General features: G+C 47.9%; 1 non-coding gene across 1 annotated transcript; it reads left to right on the plus strand.

Annotated features, from left to right (window-relative positions):
* The first annotated feature begins 735 nt into the window (after window positions 1–735).
* Window positions 736–804, plus strand: TRNAP-GGG (transfer RNA proline (anticodon GGG)). Its single transcript has one exon. It is a non-coding gene; the product is annotated as a tRNA-Pro (tRNA).
* The last annotated feature ends 15,635 nt before the right edge of the window (window positions 805–16,439 follow it).

Consider the following 16,439-nt stretch of genomic DNA (forward strand, 5'->3'; position numbering starts at 1 on the left):
TATACTATATGCTCAGGGCCCTTTCCGTGGTGGGACCTTGCTCCTATCACATTCTTCCAAAAGAGGGTGTCAGGCTGATGCCATCAGAGCAAAGACAGAAGTAGCAAAATATATTGGTGGTGGTGGGGAAACATTCTGCTTCTCCTATTTGTAAATACAGTTGTGTTTTATATTACGTTTATACATTAGGCATAAATCCCATATTTGTTTGCCACCTCTTGGCCGTCCGACTCCCAACGTGGAAAGCATTAAGAAGATACAGGATTTACAATATAATCATTTCACAATTAGAAACGTGTCCGAACCATAAACCGAAACAGTAAAACTGAATTAAGATTAAATTATGTACCAATTACAGGAGCAGGACACGGAAAGAAAGGGGGAAAAATGTGTGATTTGTTGCAGCTTAGTCAGAGAAAGCTCCTCAGCATTCCATAAATAACTGGATGTTCTGTAAATGAGTAGCCAATGCAGAAAAGCCTTGTAAACTTATTGGCACCCACCTCACTTCTGAAGATGGGGGCATACAAAGAAGGTCCTCAGCCAAAAACATCTGGCTTGGATCCGAAGTAGGCCTGCCAACCTCCAGGTGGGGAAGGGGCCGTGGCTCAGTGGTAGAGCCTCTGCTTGGCATGCAGAAGGTCCCAGGTTCAATCCCCGGCATCTCCAGCTAAAGGGACTAGGCAAATAGGTGATGTGAAAGACCTCTTCATAAGACCTCTGCCTGAGACCCTGGCTGTGGCTCAGTGGTAGAGCATCTGCTTGGGATGCAGAAGGTCCCAGGTTCAATCCCCGGCATCTCCAGTTAAAGGGACTAGGCAGGTAGGTGATGTGAAAGATCTCTGCCTGAGACCCTGGAGAGCCTTGGAGAGAGAGGGCTGTGACTCAGTGGTAGAGCCTCTGCTTCACACGCAGAAGGTCCCAGGTTCAATCCCCGGCATCTCCAGTTAAAGGGACTAGGCAGGTAGGTGATGTGAAAGATCTCTGCCTGAGACCCTGGAGAGCCTTGGAGAGAGAGGGCTGTGACTCAGTGGTAGAGCCTCTGCTTCACACGCAGAAGGTCCCAGGTTCAATCCCCGGCATCTCCAGTTAAAGGCACTAGGCAAGTAGGTGATGTGAAAGACCTCCGCCTGAGACCCTGGAGAGCCGCTGCCGGTCTGTGTAGACAATATTGACTTTGATGGACCAAGGGTCTGATTCAGTATAAAGCACCTTCATGTGTCAAAAGCCTTTCCGAAGTCCAAGTATGTAACGTCTACCTGATCACTCTTGTCCACATGCTTGCTAACCTGCTCAAAGAACTCCAAAAGGTTGGTAAAACAGGACTTCCCTTAGCAGGCTTTTTCCCTCGATGTGCTTAACAGTTCTATCTTTAATAATAGTTCCTACCAATCTACCTGGAACAGATTCTAGACTAACTAGTCTGCAATTCCCTGGATCACCTCTGGACACCTTTTTAAAAATTGGTGTGACATTTGTAACTTTACAGTCCTCTGGCACTGACGCTGATTTTATTGACAAGTTACATATACTGGATAGTAGATCAACAATTTCGTATCCGAATTCCTTACAAACCCTAAGGGTCTGATTCAGTATAAGGCAGCTTCGTGTGTTCATGTGAGATGTGGAATTATCCCTGATCTCCAGACTACACGGATCAGTTCCCCTGGAGAAAATGGCTGTTTCGGAGGGTGGGCTTTATGGCATTATACCCTGCTGAAGTCCCTCCTGTCCCCCAGGCTCCCCCCCCCAAATCTCCAGGAATTTCCTAACCTATTGTTGGCAACCCTAACACAGCAGTTTGAGCAGAGGTGTGCTAGACGGAGGAAGATCCCCCACCTCCCCCTTTCACTGCAGCCAGCATGGTGTAGTGGCTAAGAACAGTGGTTTGGAGCGGTGAACTCTGATTTGGAGAACTGGGTTTGATTCCCCACTCCTCCACATGAAGCCTGCTGGGTGACCTTGGGCCAGTCACAGTGCTCTCAGCCCCACTGGCCTCACAGGGGTGTCTGTGGTGGGGAGGGGAAGGTGATTGCAAGCCGGTGTGATTCTTCCTTAAGTGGTAGAAAAAGTCGGCATATAAAAACCAACTCTTCTTCTTGTGTTAGCCCCAGCCCACCCCAAATTGTGCTGCTGCAGAGCCCCAAAGCAACAGTGTGATGAGCAAACTGGGGATCTGCAGAAGGAGAGGGGAACCAGCAAAAAATCTCTCTCCCCTTCACTGCAGACAGACTGACCATTCATTTGGACAGAAAGCCTCCACAGGACCCAAGGCCAAGTTGTATAGATAGGGTTGCCAGCTCCAGGTTGGGAAATACCTGGGGGTTTGGGGGGCAGAGCCTGATCAGAGCGGGGTTTGGAGAGGAGAGGGACTTCAATGTCATAGAATTAGGGTTGCCAAGTGCCCGGTGGTGGTGGGTAAAATCCCGCCAATCCACCGGGCTGCCTGCTGACCACCTGAGGGCCAGCGGGCAACGCATGCACGAACGCCCATGCAACGCGTCAACATCACTTCGGTTTTACCCGGAAGTAACGTGGACGCTCTAGCAACCTCTGCCAAACCTCTATGGAAACCATAGAGTTTCGGCAAAGATTGATAGAGCGTCCGTGTCACTTCCAGAAGTGGACCGGAAGTGATGTGGGCGTGTTGCGCGGGTCGCGCGCTGCTGAAGAACTCCCACCGGTGGAGCGAAGAGGTAAGCCTACATAGTGTCCAATTGCCAAAGCAGACATTTTCTCCAGGTCAACTGATCTCTATCAGCTGGAGATTAGTTGTAATAGTGGGGTATCTCCAGCTAGTACCTGGAGGTTGGCAACCCTATGTATAGAGTAGGCAGTCCTTTCAGTTCCCTGCTGTCAGGCTGCTTAAGCTCAAAATGTAAGGAACTGCTCTTGAATTGTGTCCAGAAGCCGCTAGATTGGGCAACAGCTGACAGGTAAGGATACTGGGGGAGATAGGAGCTGGAGAATTCGTACCTGTCAGCAGTCTACCTGCCTTGCCCTGTCCTAATCGGATCTCCCAAACAACCATCAAAAGCTGCTCCACATGGAGAGTGTCTCAATAGGCACAATTAGAGCATAGATAACCATGGTCAAATCCTGCTGATCCTGTTTTAAATTATGAGTTGCTTGATTTTTCTTTTAAAGATCAGAGGCGATGGAAGATAAATCTAACATAAACAAGCTGACGGGTTTTTTCTGGATGATTACCAAAAAAAAAAAAAAACTCCTGTGTTTTGTTAATGCCATCTATGAGTTAGCCCAGTTTGGTGCTAATTGCACACTATGTAGTCGCCATGGAATGGACTGCCTTCTTCTGAAGAGACAGCCAGTGTGGTATTAGGGTTGCCAACCTCCAGGTGGCTGGAGATCTCCCGCTATTACAACTGATCCCCAGGTGACAGAGATTAGTTCCCCTGGAGAAAATGGCTGCTTTGGCAATTGGACTCTATGGCATTGAGGACCCTCCCCTCTCCAAACCCCACCCTCCTCATGCTCTGCCCCCCCAAAGTTTCCAGGTATTTCCCAACTGTATATCGGGAGAGGTGGTCCCACAAGTACGATGGTCCCAGACCCTTTAGGGGCTTGAAGGTCAGTACCAAAACCTTGAACCTGATCCAGTACTCAATCTGGAGCCCGTGCAGCTGGCTGAGCACCAGTTGTATATGTGCCCTCCGTGGGGTCCCTGTAAGGACCCACACTGCTGCATTTCTGGACCAGTTGAAGTTTCTGGAGCCTCAAAGGAAGCTCTGTGTAGAGCGAGTTACAGTAGTCTAACCTGGAGTTGACTGTTGCATGGATCACCATGGCTAGGTCAGGGTGAGATACCAAGGGTACCAGTTGCCTAATTTGAGTGAGATGACAGAATGCATAAATCTCACCATCATGTGGAAGATATGTTAACACAAGCATACGAGTTCAGAATCAGAATTAGAAACCAGCGAATACGCGGTTCGATTATATGATTAGCCACACACAGTATATTTGTGATTCTTGAAGAAGGTATCACGAAACAGGTGACTACCGGATCCCTGTCAGGCTTGTTGGCTAATTAGAATCTTCCACATGATGATGAGATATATGTTCCAGTGAGGCTCTTTTGAGCACTCATCTGCAATTGTGAGTTGGACACCACCAACATCAGGAACTTCGAAGTACTTCATTTCTTTACAGCGCCAGCGCTTATGTATTATACTATCGGATTAATGGACTAAGGATTCTTCATGTTTGATTAGCAGGATTTGTGAACTTGATTTTTATACTCCACTTGAATTGTGCTTGACGTGCAGTAAAGGTAAAGGTCCCCTGTGCAAGCACCGGGTCATTCCTGACCCATGGGGTGACATCACATCCCGATGTTTTCTAGGCAGACTTTGTTTACGGGGTGGTTTGCCAGTGCCTTCCCCAGTCATCTTCCCTTTACCCCCAGCAAGCTGGTTACTCATTTTACCGACCTCAGAAGGATGGAAGGCTGCAGTATGTTACAATATATTTCACCAATTGCATTTTCATTTTCTGCCTTATTGTACGTAATATTACGTCTTTAATAAGTTCCATTGAAAGGGAGGCATCCAAAATCACACATCTCTATCCCCTTTCTAAAAATATAAAGGTAAAGGTCCCCTGTGCAAGCACCGGGTCATTCCTGACCCATGGGGTGACGTCACATCCCGACGTTTACTAGGCAGACTTTGTTTATGGGGCGGTTTGCCAGTGCCTTCCCTAGTCATCTTCCCTTTACCCCCAGCAAGCTGGTTACTCATTTTACCGACCTCAGAAGGATGGAAGGCTGCAGTATGTTACATACAATATATTTCACCAATTGCATTTTCATTTTCTGCCTTATTGTATGTAATATTACGTCTTTAATAAGTTCCATTGAAAGGGAGGCATCCAAAATCACACCCAAGCACCTGACAATCGCTGCTGGTGTTAGTTGCACACCGTCAAGAGCCGGGAGCTGGCATCCCAACCCCAAGTCCCACTGGCCCAGCCACAGAACCTCTATCTTCGAGGGATTTAGTTTCAGCCGGCTGTGTTTCAATCATTTCACCACAGCCTACAGACAACTGGCAAGGACATCCAGGGTGGCATCCGGTTGGCTGCCCCTCAACAGATAAAGCTGGGTCATCTGCATACTGATGATAACCCAGCTTGAAACTCTGGACTAGCTGGGCGAGGGGGTGCATATAGATATTAAATAACATTGAGAAGAGTATTGCCTCCTGAAGGGTTCCACATACCAAAGGGTATTGCGGCGACATCTTCTCCCTTTGCGCCACCTTCTGTCCCCGATCCTGGAGAAACGAGACTAGCCATTTCAGGGCTATCCCATGTATACCAGCATCGGCAAGGTGGTGGGTCAGTAAATCATAGTTGGCCACGTCAAACGCTGCTGTCAGATCAAGTAATAACAGCAGCACTGACCTGCCTCAATACAGCTGTTTATGAAGATCGTTTTTGCATCTGTGGAACGTTTTGCATCTGTGGCTCTGGAGGACTTATACCCTCTACTTATTTGAATGCCCTTTATATGTGGAACCCGGGGTTAAATTTCTTGCCGGGTTGGTTTGTGGCCTAAACATTAGTGCTGAGAAATTAGTATTTTTGTTAAAAGACACCAATGGGTTTGTTTCTTATAGGGCTTCCCTGTATGCTTTGGCGGCAAAGAAAATAAGGTCCAATATGGTTGTTAAGAGAGCTGAACCTTTGAGTTGATTTTAATGGTTGCTAGGTCCCACTGGCCGATTGGGACACCTCCACAATTTGTAATTATTATTTTTTTGTACACATCGTTTTTAACAGTTTTATTATGTATATTTATTACCAATCCAGAATTTTATTAAACTCGTATTTCCTTGTATTATGTATCTGTGGTATCCTTGACATGTTTGTAATGGCCTATGACTAAATGCAAATAAAACTATTCATTCATGAAGATCGTCTGTGAGGGCGACCAATGCTGTCTCCATCCCGTGGTCAAGTCAGAAGCCGGATTGAAATGAGTCCAGAGCTGATGTGTCCTCTAGGAAAGCCTGGAACTGTTCTGCTGCCGCTCTCTCAACTACCTTACCCAGGAATGGAAGATGTGACACTGGGCGGTAGTTGGACCGATCAGTAGGTTCCAAAGATGACTTCTTCAAGAGCGGTTGTAATACTGCCTCTTTCAATACCCCTGAGAAAGCCCCTGAACTTAGGGACAGATTTATAATGTCCATTAGGAGGGCCCGTACCCCATCATGGCTGAATTTTCACCAGTCATGACGGACATGGGTCTAAGAGGCAAGTGGTAGGCTTCACAGCAGCTAAGATACTGTCAACATTGGTCCAAGAGAGTCAACTGAATTGGTCCAACATAGGACCTTAAAATGGTCAATGGATCTTCAGTTCGCTTGCTGTATCAATATTGGTGAGGAGGTCCTGGCGGAGTGACAAGATTTTATCTGCAAAATAGCTTGCAAAAGCCTCACAGCTAATTGCTGAATCACTAGCATTTTGAGAGCCCTTTGAGAGGGAAGTTAAAGGCCTAATTACCCTAAATAATTGTGCCAAGCACAAGCTAGCAGATGCAATGGAGGCCACATAAAAGTCCTTTTCAGAGGCCGCATAAAAGTCCTTTTTAGCGGGCCTTCACTGCCATCTCATAGGGCTATGAGGTGTTCTTCTGGCTTCGTCACGAGTATGTCGCCGCCAAACCCGCTCTAGTCATCTAAGCTCCCGGTTTCTCCTCTGAAGCTCCATAGTATACCACTGAGCTAATTTGGAACCGGGGCAAAGAGGACGTTGGGGAGCGATCTCGTTGATGGCTTCAGAAAGACAGCTATGCCAGTTATCAGATGTGCTGATAGATCATTGGGAGGCATCGGATCCCACAGAGCATTCGGGAAGCCAATTGGACCCATTAGTCTCCGCGGGTGAGCATAAATTAGCTCACTGCCTATACAGAGAAGGGTTGGGGTGATTAGAATGGTACAAAACACCCTATGTGGGAATCTTTATAAAGGCACTGTGGTGCCGGAAGTTTTATAAATCAAGTAAATAAATGGGATGTCATTTACCAAGTGATGCCATGCAAAGCTTCAACCGCCCTCTCCCACGTATTAAGCCCTTGCTTAAAAAGGGACACGTTCTTCCAAACTGGTTGGCAATCCTACTGTCCTCATGCATCCTTCTTCCAGAGGACTAAGATTGATGAGATCAGCTACACACACACACACACACACACACACACACACACACACATGCCTTGGATGTAAGCCTTCCAAGATATCTTGTTGGCCATGGTGGGAAACAGGATGCTAACCAAGATGGGGCCTTGGTCTGATCCAGCTGGGCTCTTATTTTCTTATGTAAGAAGAAGAAAAGAAGAAAAGTTGGTTTTTATATGCCGACTTTCTCTACCTTTTAAGGAGAATCAAACCAGCTTAAAATCTCCTTCCCTTCCTCTCCCCACAATAGACACCTTGTGAGGTAGGTGAGGCTGAGAGAGTTCGGAGAGAACTGAGACTAGCCCAAGGTCACCCGGCTGGCTTCATGCGGAGGAGTGGGGAAACCAACCCACTTCTCCCGAGTAGAATCCACCGCTCCTAACCACTACACCACAATTATTCCACATTCTCCTCTCATTCGTTGGATTAGCCCAGCAAGAGAAACGCTACTGACAGGAAGCCAGAGGTTAAACAAACTCTTTCCTCGCTATAGTTCCAGTCTGTTTAATGCAGAAGAAAATCCTTTGGAGCATAGAGAAAAAGAATCAGAAAAGGTTACTCTCCTAATGCTATTGCAGAGGGAGGAACAGAATATTGGACTAGCAAAATCCGTTTGACTGGGAGTATGAAGATTGAAGAGAGCCCTCTGCACCCTCGCAATTGACGCCAGAGGTGTAGTTCAGCATGTGAGAAATGCAAGATTTGCATCACGCTGGAAAGTTGCTGAGCAATTATCAGGAAACCCACTTGCTAGGCTTCATATTAGCCCATGAAGTGTTGGCTATGCTTCCCTCTCACTTAAATCAACTTCAAACTTTTAAGGGCCAATTTAACTCCTGGTATCTGTCAAAAACCTCTGTAACTGCTCACAATGAGTGGACAGTGGGGCTAAAGAGACCTTGGCCAGTGCCCTGAAGGGAACAGCTGACACATTATATGGGAGATCTGCAACTGGATCCCATTCAAAAACAGCCTCAAGAGGATCCCAGGAAAAATTTGTATCGAGGTCGCAGAACTCTGGGGAGTGTGGTTTTAATCCTTTCTCTCCCTACACTCCATTTCCCTGCCAAAAATTATTTCTTGGAGCTATTCGTGGCATAAGGGGAAAGAAACAGACCTCCCCACATTAAATCTTTTCTCTACCATGGTCAACAGCAGTACTGTGGCCCATTTCTATTGGAAAAATGGAGTGGGGGTGGGGGTATTAAGCCCCCTTTTCTGTTTCCACAGTCTAAATTCATTCCCCAACACAATACACAGCATGGTGGTTAGTGTGTCCAAGTAGGTAGTTTGGAGCGGTGGACTCTGATCTGGAGAACCAGGTTGGTTTCCCCATTCCTCCACATGAAGCCAGCCGGGTGACCTTGGGCTAGTCACAGCTCTCTTAGACCCACTTACCTCAACAGGGTGTCCGTTGTGGGGAGGGGAAGATGATTGTAAGCCAGTTTGATTCTCCCTTAAGTGATAAAGTCGGCATATAAAAACCAACTCTTCTTCTTCTAGGCCTGGGGGGATCCAGGTTCAAAGCACTGTTAAGCCAAGGAAGAAAAAGAAGAGTTGGTTTTGATATGCCGACTTTCTCTGTCACATAAGGGAGAATCAAACCGGTTTACAATCACCTTCCCTTCCCCTCCCCACAACAGACACCCTGTGAGGTAGGTGGGGCTGAGAGAGTTCTGAGAGAATTGTGACTAGCTCCGGACCTTGAGCAGGGAGCTCCGATCATGGTAAGCGACCAGGAGGACAAGCTGGCTTCATGTGTAGGAGTGGGGAAACCAACTCGGTTCACCAGATTAATGTCCGCCACTCATGTGGAGGAGCGGGGAATCAAACCCGGTTCTCCAGATTGAAATCCACCACTCCAAACAAACCCTCTTAGCCACTACACCATGCTGAACACCCCATATGACCTGGGGCCAGTTGTTCTTTCAGAACCAACCTCTTCAATTTCTAACCTACATCACAGGCTAAAATGGAAGGGAGGAGAACCACATATGCCCCCCTGAGCTCCTTGGATGGATAAAAAAGCACTGAATAAATAACAAGGGCACAAGCGCCTTTTATCCACTTCTTGTAATGAGTGACTGAAAACAGGGCAGAGCTCAGCCAAAATCCCCTTCCACACTGAGAAGTCACTTAGAGAGGCCCTCACTTCTGCCTTGGCTCATAAGTAAGACAGCAGCTGAGATGGGCAAGGACTGAGTATACGTGCTTCCTTGGGGAAGTGTGGTGTCTCCAGCATCCAGGTGGGGTCTGCAGATCTCCCAGAATTACCTCTCCAGATGACAAAGTTCAGTTTCCCTGGAGAAAATGGCTGCCTTGGAGAGCGGGCTTTATGGCATTGTACCTGTTCCCCAAGCCCCCGTCCTCCCTAGGCTCCAACCCCAAATCTCCAGGAATGTCCCAATTCAGAGTTGGCAACCCTAAGGCCATTATGCATGGTCAGTTTTGATGCTCGCTCACAGCTCTTTTTAAAAATGCCTATTCACGGTCTCAACGCAAAAAGAGAAATTCCACCCCCACTTGCCTGCTCCTTCATTCCTGTTTGCATAGCCATTAGCATGTGCATAGCTAACGCGCCACTATAGTTTTGCATGGCTCCTTCAGGGGATTCTTCTCAACTGCGGACGCAAACACAAAAGGTCGTGTTATAGGCGCCAGGGTCCGAGCACTTTACACCAGCGTAAGTGGCCTGAACGCCAGCGGGAAGGCCCGGACGCCAGTTGCTGCCATGGCAGTGCCTCCCCGGGACACCAATGGCATTCAAAGCCCACGCTGGCATCCCAGATGTTCCCAGGGCGTCCTGGCACCAGGCTGGGGGAACAGCCGCCTTTAGGCAGCCTCCAAAGCCCTTTCGGGCCAGGAACGCTTTTTTATTTTGGCAAGATATGCCACCTTTTTAGGTGGCGTATCTCCCGTGCAACCCTTCATAGGGTTGCACGGCTTTTTCACGCCACAAGGAGGTTTCGCTGGGGCAGAAGCCTCCTTTGGAGGCAGGGCAGAATTCCTCTCGGGCGCAGGCACTCCTCTCAGAAATGCACTGTTAGAGTGGGAATGCTGTAGAGAACTTAGCTTTATCACCCACCGAGCTTCTTCCCAACCTTAGGCCAAGGTTGGTCAGAAGGCACTGATCACCACCAGTCAATTTCTAGTGGCCCATCCGGTGCCCAGTGGTAGCTGGTCTTCTGGCAAAGCATGCTGGGATAGTTGAGACTCCTAAGAATCACTGCTTATATATTCCTTTTCCTAGATTTAACAGCCACTGGTTATTCATCAACCACTTCACACTTTAAAGAGGGGAAATTAAATTTACTTTTTTTCTTGACACTATAAAGAGAAAAGTTGACACCTCTCTCAAGCAATTGACCGATCTATTTGACAGCAGATAACGCAGAATCCGCTACTCAGAAAGCGTCTTTAGCTGTTTTATCCAGGGTGTGGTATATCTATTTTGTGCAATATTATTGTGTGGACGTGCTTAAAAAATGTGGGCTAGGGAGTCTATTTGATCCGGGCAAAATGGGCATTTCCGTTCTTCTGCAATAATTTTATTGCATCGCCCATGTGTCTCGGCTGAGTGTAAAGCATTATATCTCGCCAATAAGAAAGTGTGTCTGAACTTATGATATTCCAACCAGTGGAAATAGTCTGGCAAGGAAAAAGTTCAGTTGAACGGCTTATATTCTTAAAACACATACAGGGAGAGATTTGTCATACTTTGGGGTGAGATCCTGAATATGCCCCCTCTTGCTTTTTTAATTTAAAACACACCAGGTGGGTCAGAGGGATAAACAGAACCGTGGACCATGTGGGATGGAAGCCCGCCGCAGGCAACATGCCACCAGTGGGATCCATCCCCGAAAGGTGAGCTTCGCTAGTACCATCTGTTTACATCTCCGGTCGCACGTTGGCTTCTTCCCTCGACAAACCAAACAATACAATACACCGGCTTCCATTTATTCTCATTTATTTCATTTAAATATATAAAAATATGAAGAAGTCTTCGCCCTGGCAAAGGGCACGGCCAAGGTGAGGAGGGGGTAGGCGGGCGGAAGGGCAACTCTTGAGAAGGGAGCAACCCCGCCCTCAACCGCTGCCACCTTCCCCACCCCTGCAGTCCAGTGGCCGGTTGCTTCTTCACTGGATACAGACATTGTATAGATAATGACAGCGATGAATGATTGACAGTCCAGAGGGGGTGTCCAGGCTGATTCCACGGGAGGATGCTGGGCCGTTCACTCTCGCTTTCCTGATAATATAGTCTCATTGGCAGGCAAAAATCCGGTCCACAGGCTCTCCCCATTGCTGTCTCTTGATTCCTGGCTTCTACTCACAGGCAATGCCTCTGCCAGCTTGTAAGCTACGGTAAGAGGGCGAGAAGTCGTACAACCAAACACACTGTCCGATACATACACTTGAGACACCCTTGCCAAGACTCCACACAGCAACCACACGGGGATATCCTCATGCATACAAATACTTGGGTGCGCGCACGCGTCTGCGGGCAGGCGCCACACTTCTATCTGCACGCCCGCAACAGACTCGTGCGCAGGCACTTGCCAACAAACGTCGTAGCAACCAGGCGGATGCAACGGGAATAATCACTTGTGGGGATTTGGGCTCGCAACCCCGCCGCACACGAGGCTCCGTATGATCTGATGCATGAAATGAATGTGGAAAACTATGAAATGAGATCTCAATAGCAAAGACTGGCATAATGATGTTTCCCACGCGAGCGGCAACAAGAGGGGGTCTCTGAATAGAAGGAGAGCACTCGTCCAAGTGCAAAAAAAGACCATTAGTAAGCCATAGAGAATGGGCTGCCCTGCCTTCCCCCCCCCCGCATCTGGAGAATTAGACGCTTATCTTTGCATATATTAATACACTGTCCAAAGTTCAATCACCTGTGAATGGAGTGCCTCTTCTACCTAGGGCTGCCAACTTCCAGAGAGTAGCTGGGAATCTCCTATTACAACTGATCTCCAACCTCACCTCCCCAAACCCTGCCCTCCTCAGGCTCTGCCCAAAAGACCTCCGGTGGCAAAGAGGGACCTGGCAACCCTAGATGTCACACGTTGGCTCTGTTCAGACATCACAAACAAACCAGAATGTGTCTGGGAGGTGAATCAGACCCGTGGGTTTGCACCTACCCTCCGCGGTTTAATCCTGGTTTAAGAACATCAGAACAGCCCTGCTGGGTCAGACCAGTGATCCAATCTAGGTCAATAACCTGTTTCATACAGCAGCCAACCGGTTGCCTTGGAGGTAGGGTTGCCAACCTCCAGGTACTAGCTGGAGATCTCCCACTGTTACAACTGATCTCCAGCCAACAGAGATCAGTTCCCCTGGAGAAAATGGCCACTTTGGCAATTGGACTCCATGGCATTGAAGTCCCTCCCCTCCCCAAACCCTGCCCTCCTCAGGCTCCACCCAAAAAACCTCCCGCTGGTGGCCAAGAGGGACCTGGCAACCCTACTTCCACCACCACCCCTCCCAAAGTCTGGATCAAAAAGTAATGAGGTATTTACAAACAGATTTGGTTTCTGCACAGTTCAGAGACATAAGGGTCTATTAAGAGCTACTGGCATGTCTCCAAGCTTTCTTATCTTGCCAGCTTACAAACAGAACAAAACGGAACAAAACTGGTTGGCCTTTCAAAATGAAACATGGTTTTCTCAATAGAAGCCCCTCTTTTGTGTCCCAGCTCGGTGGCCTGGACTCAAGTTCCCAACATCTTTGTCCGAAAGGCTCACAGGAAACAGATGGAATGGACCTCTGCCTGGGACCTTGGGACTTTACTGTGCATCTTATTAACATATATTTGTAATTTTAGCATTTTCTAGCTCAGCCTCTTCGGTTTGGATTCAGCATTTTGGTTGAGTTTAATTTGGCCCCCCCCTTTTTTGTGTGTGTTGAAATCCCAGAAGCATCACCACGGATCAGAAAATACAGTCCAATTCTGAGCCCCGACTTGATAAAGAAGAGGGAAGGACAGCAGGAGGACAAACCAACCTATATCTAAGTGTTGAAATGGAGCATCCCTCCAATTTTAATTCATCAAAAGTTTGGGAACCACTGGTGCAGATTCGAACACTACCTAAGCAGAGACAAGGCACGATCCTGCTTGTTCGAAGGCGGTAGATTTGGTCAACAGCGTCTGCGTGATCACCCACATACAACGACACTCGCGCAACAAGCCTGTACGAGGATTTGAGCCGATCGCTCAAAAGGTCACTCGCAAAACATACTTGTGTACGGTTCCCTCACACCCACACCATCCAAACACCCCGGTAGACATACCAGTCTGCACATATTTTCAGCTAGAGCTGCCCACACCTCTGCTGCAACTTTGATGTGGCAAAAAATGGGAGGGAGAGGTAGAACTCGTACCTCTGCCATCAGGAATGGCGTGTTACGGGATGATTCACCATCCACCAAGCAGATGTTGTTGTTGTTTTTCCCCATAGAGCTGGGATGAGCCTTTGATGCATGAATTCCAGCATGAAACTCTCGATTTAATTTGTAAACATCGCCCATGAAGGTCTGAAAGGCATCTGTCACTTTTAAAAACTTGAATTCGCAGGTGTTTCTGAATGCATCAATCTGCTGGTGGCGCGACCCCCGTAATTCACCATTTGTGAATACAGGGCAATGCCACTCACCTACCTGATCCGTGATTGGCTTGCTATGCGTCACATGGGCTTCAGCCAAGGAGGCAAAAGTTGCTTTGATCCAAAGGCAAAGCTAACCTCTCAAAACGGTTCAAATGAACTTTCAGGCACACTTTTCATCCTTAGTTTTGATTTGAGAATTTGGAAAGAAAAAGGAGAAGAGGAGGAGGAGTTGGTTTTTATATGCTGACTTTCTCTACCAACTTAAGGGAGACTCAAACCGGCTTACAATCACATACCCTTCCCCTCCCACAACAGACACCCTGTGAGATAGGTGGGGCTGAGAGAGCTCTTAAGAGAGCTGTGACTAGCCCAGTCACCCGGCTGGCTTCATGGGGAGGAGTGGGGAAACCAATCCAGCTCACAAAGTAATCTAAAGTTGTCTCCTTTAGTGCTTAAACTCTTTCAGTAGAACGACCCATTCAGAGCTATCATGTGATAAAGATCTCCAGAAAGCAGGTGGAAAACTGCATGTTTGAAAGTTCCCCTTGCAATGCCGTCACCCCCACTCCCAAAGGGAAACAACTCTCCTCCGGGATTTGCTAGATTTACACAGCCAGGGACTGACATGTGTTTCCCTTGTCAGGAATGGCCATCGTATGATGCCTTAGAATAGCCATGATATCCTGACTACTCTGGTTTTGAGGACTTGAATGTTTCCACTGCATGTGACAGCCTTGCTCAGCGTTCCTGGAAAAAACAGATTGTGGGGTTTTCCGAGCCAATCTTGCAGGCTGAAATTGTTTGTGCCAACGGAGTCACAAAATTCTAGCATGCTGCTCTGTGGAACTTCATGGAAAGTTTCATCAACTTTTAGCTTAAAAGAGGAAGGAAAATCAACTTTTGAGGAGAGACAGAGCCTGAAATGATGAACACGCATGAACACATGAAGCTGCCTTCTACTGAATCAGACCCTCGGTCCATCCAAGTCAGTATTGTCTACTAAGACCGGCAGCAGCTCTCCAGGGTCTCACACAGAGGTCTTTCCCATCACCTCCTTGCCTAGTCCCTTTAACTGGAGATGCCGGAGATTGAACCTGGGACCTTCGGCATGCCAAGCAGATGCTCTACCACTGAGCCACAGCCCCTCCCCGAAGAGACTGCTATATTCTTTATGCACGCTTCTTCCTTGGTTTCTAACCTGCATCCCAGTCTTTTGTATACATTCCTTTATAATAAAAACCACCAAAAGGATGCAATGCTTCGGATCCTTTTTATTCTGTTAACAGATTCTCCCCCTTTTCTGGTGGACTGAAGACTGGCAACCAAGTTACCTGGCTAGTTTGGTGGCTTCTCAATTCCTGGCCTGTTGGGCCTCACCAAAAGGGATGCTGTGATATCATTCCCCCCTGCACTCCTGAAGAGCTACAGTCCAAGAAGGAGCTATCCTTTGGAATCACAAGATATTTCTGTTACAGGTTGTTAATGACTGAATAAATGTTTCTGAAGCTGTAAAGTGAAAACGCTTCTCGTGGAAACAGAAGCGTTACCTCTTCCTCCACTGGTTACAAGCCCCATGCAATTCTTGCAAGAGGTGAGTGGGTAGGGTTGCCAACCTCCAGGCACTAGCAGGAGGTCTCCTGCTATTACAACTGATCTCCAACCTTTAGAGATCAGTTCACCTGAAGAAAATGGCTGCTTTGGCAATTGGACTCTATGGCATTGAAGTCCCTCCCCTCCCCAAACCCTGCCTTCCTCGGGCTCCGCCCCAAAAACCTCCCGCCGATAGCGAAGAGGGACCCGGCAATCCTATGAGTAGGGTGGGGAGAAATTGATAAACAGTGGGACAGATCAACACAGAACCAGAAAGCTGGGGAGGGGTTGTGGCTCAGTGGCAGAGCATCTGCTTGGCATGCAGAAGGTCCCAGGTTCAATCCCTGGCATCTCCAGTTAAAGGGACACGGCAAGGAGGTGAGGGGAAAGACCTCTGTGTGAGACCCTGGAGAGCTGCTGCTGGTCTTAGTAGACAATACTGACTTTGATGGACCAAGGGTCTGGTTCAGTATAGGGCAGCTTCATGGGTTCATGTGTCCCCAAAGGCCAGCTGATCTCACCCCCTGCCCGAAGGCAGAACCATCCACAGGCCAAGCTCTGCACAGCCCAGGTACCCACAGGTACCACAAGCAGAGAGCAAGAACCCTGCAGAAGACGCACGGGGAGTACTCGTTCCCGAGGAGCCCTCCAAGCCACTCCAGATGTATGCTGCAGGATAAGGTCAAAGACATTACACCCATATGGAAAAGGAAAGGGGCTTCTTCCTTCCCATACAAGTGAGCCAAGCCTTTGAATGCGCTCCCAGCGCATGAAAATGCACGCAGGCTCCTTTTCACAGCGCCTCACATACAGACCCAATGATATGCGCAGGCACTCCTTACTACAGCATTCAGGTTCCCGACAACACCTGTACACCTCCACACACACAAACACTTTCAGGAAACCCACACACACACATACACATACACAAAGTAATAATGGGCCTGTCGATGTACATTTATTTATTTTTTTAGTTGGCTAAACAGCCCCTCTGGCTTTGGCTCAATTAATCAACTGCATTTAAAGC

This window comes from Euleptes europaea, chromosome 1 (genome assembly GCF_029931775.1).
Source record: "Euleptes europaea isolate rEulEur1 chromosome 1, rEulEur1.hap1, whole genome shotgun sequence".
Taxonomy (NCBI): domain Eukaryota; kingdom Metazoa; phylum Chordata; class Lepidosauria; order Squamata; family Sphaerodactylidae; genus Euleptes; species Euleptes europaea.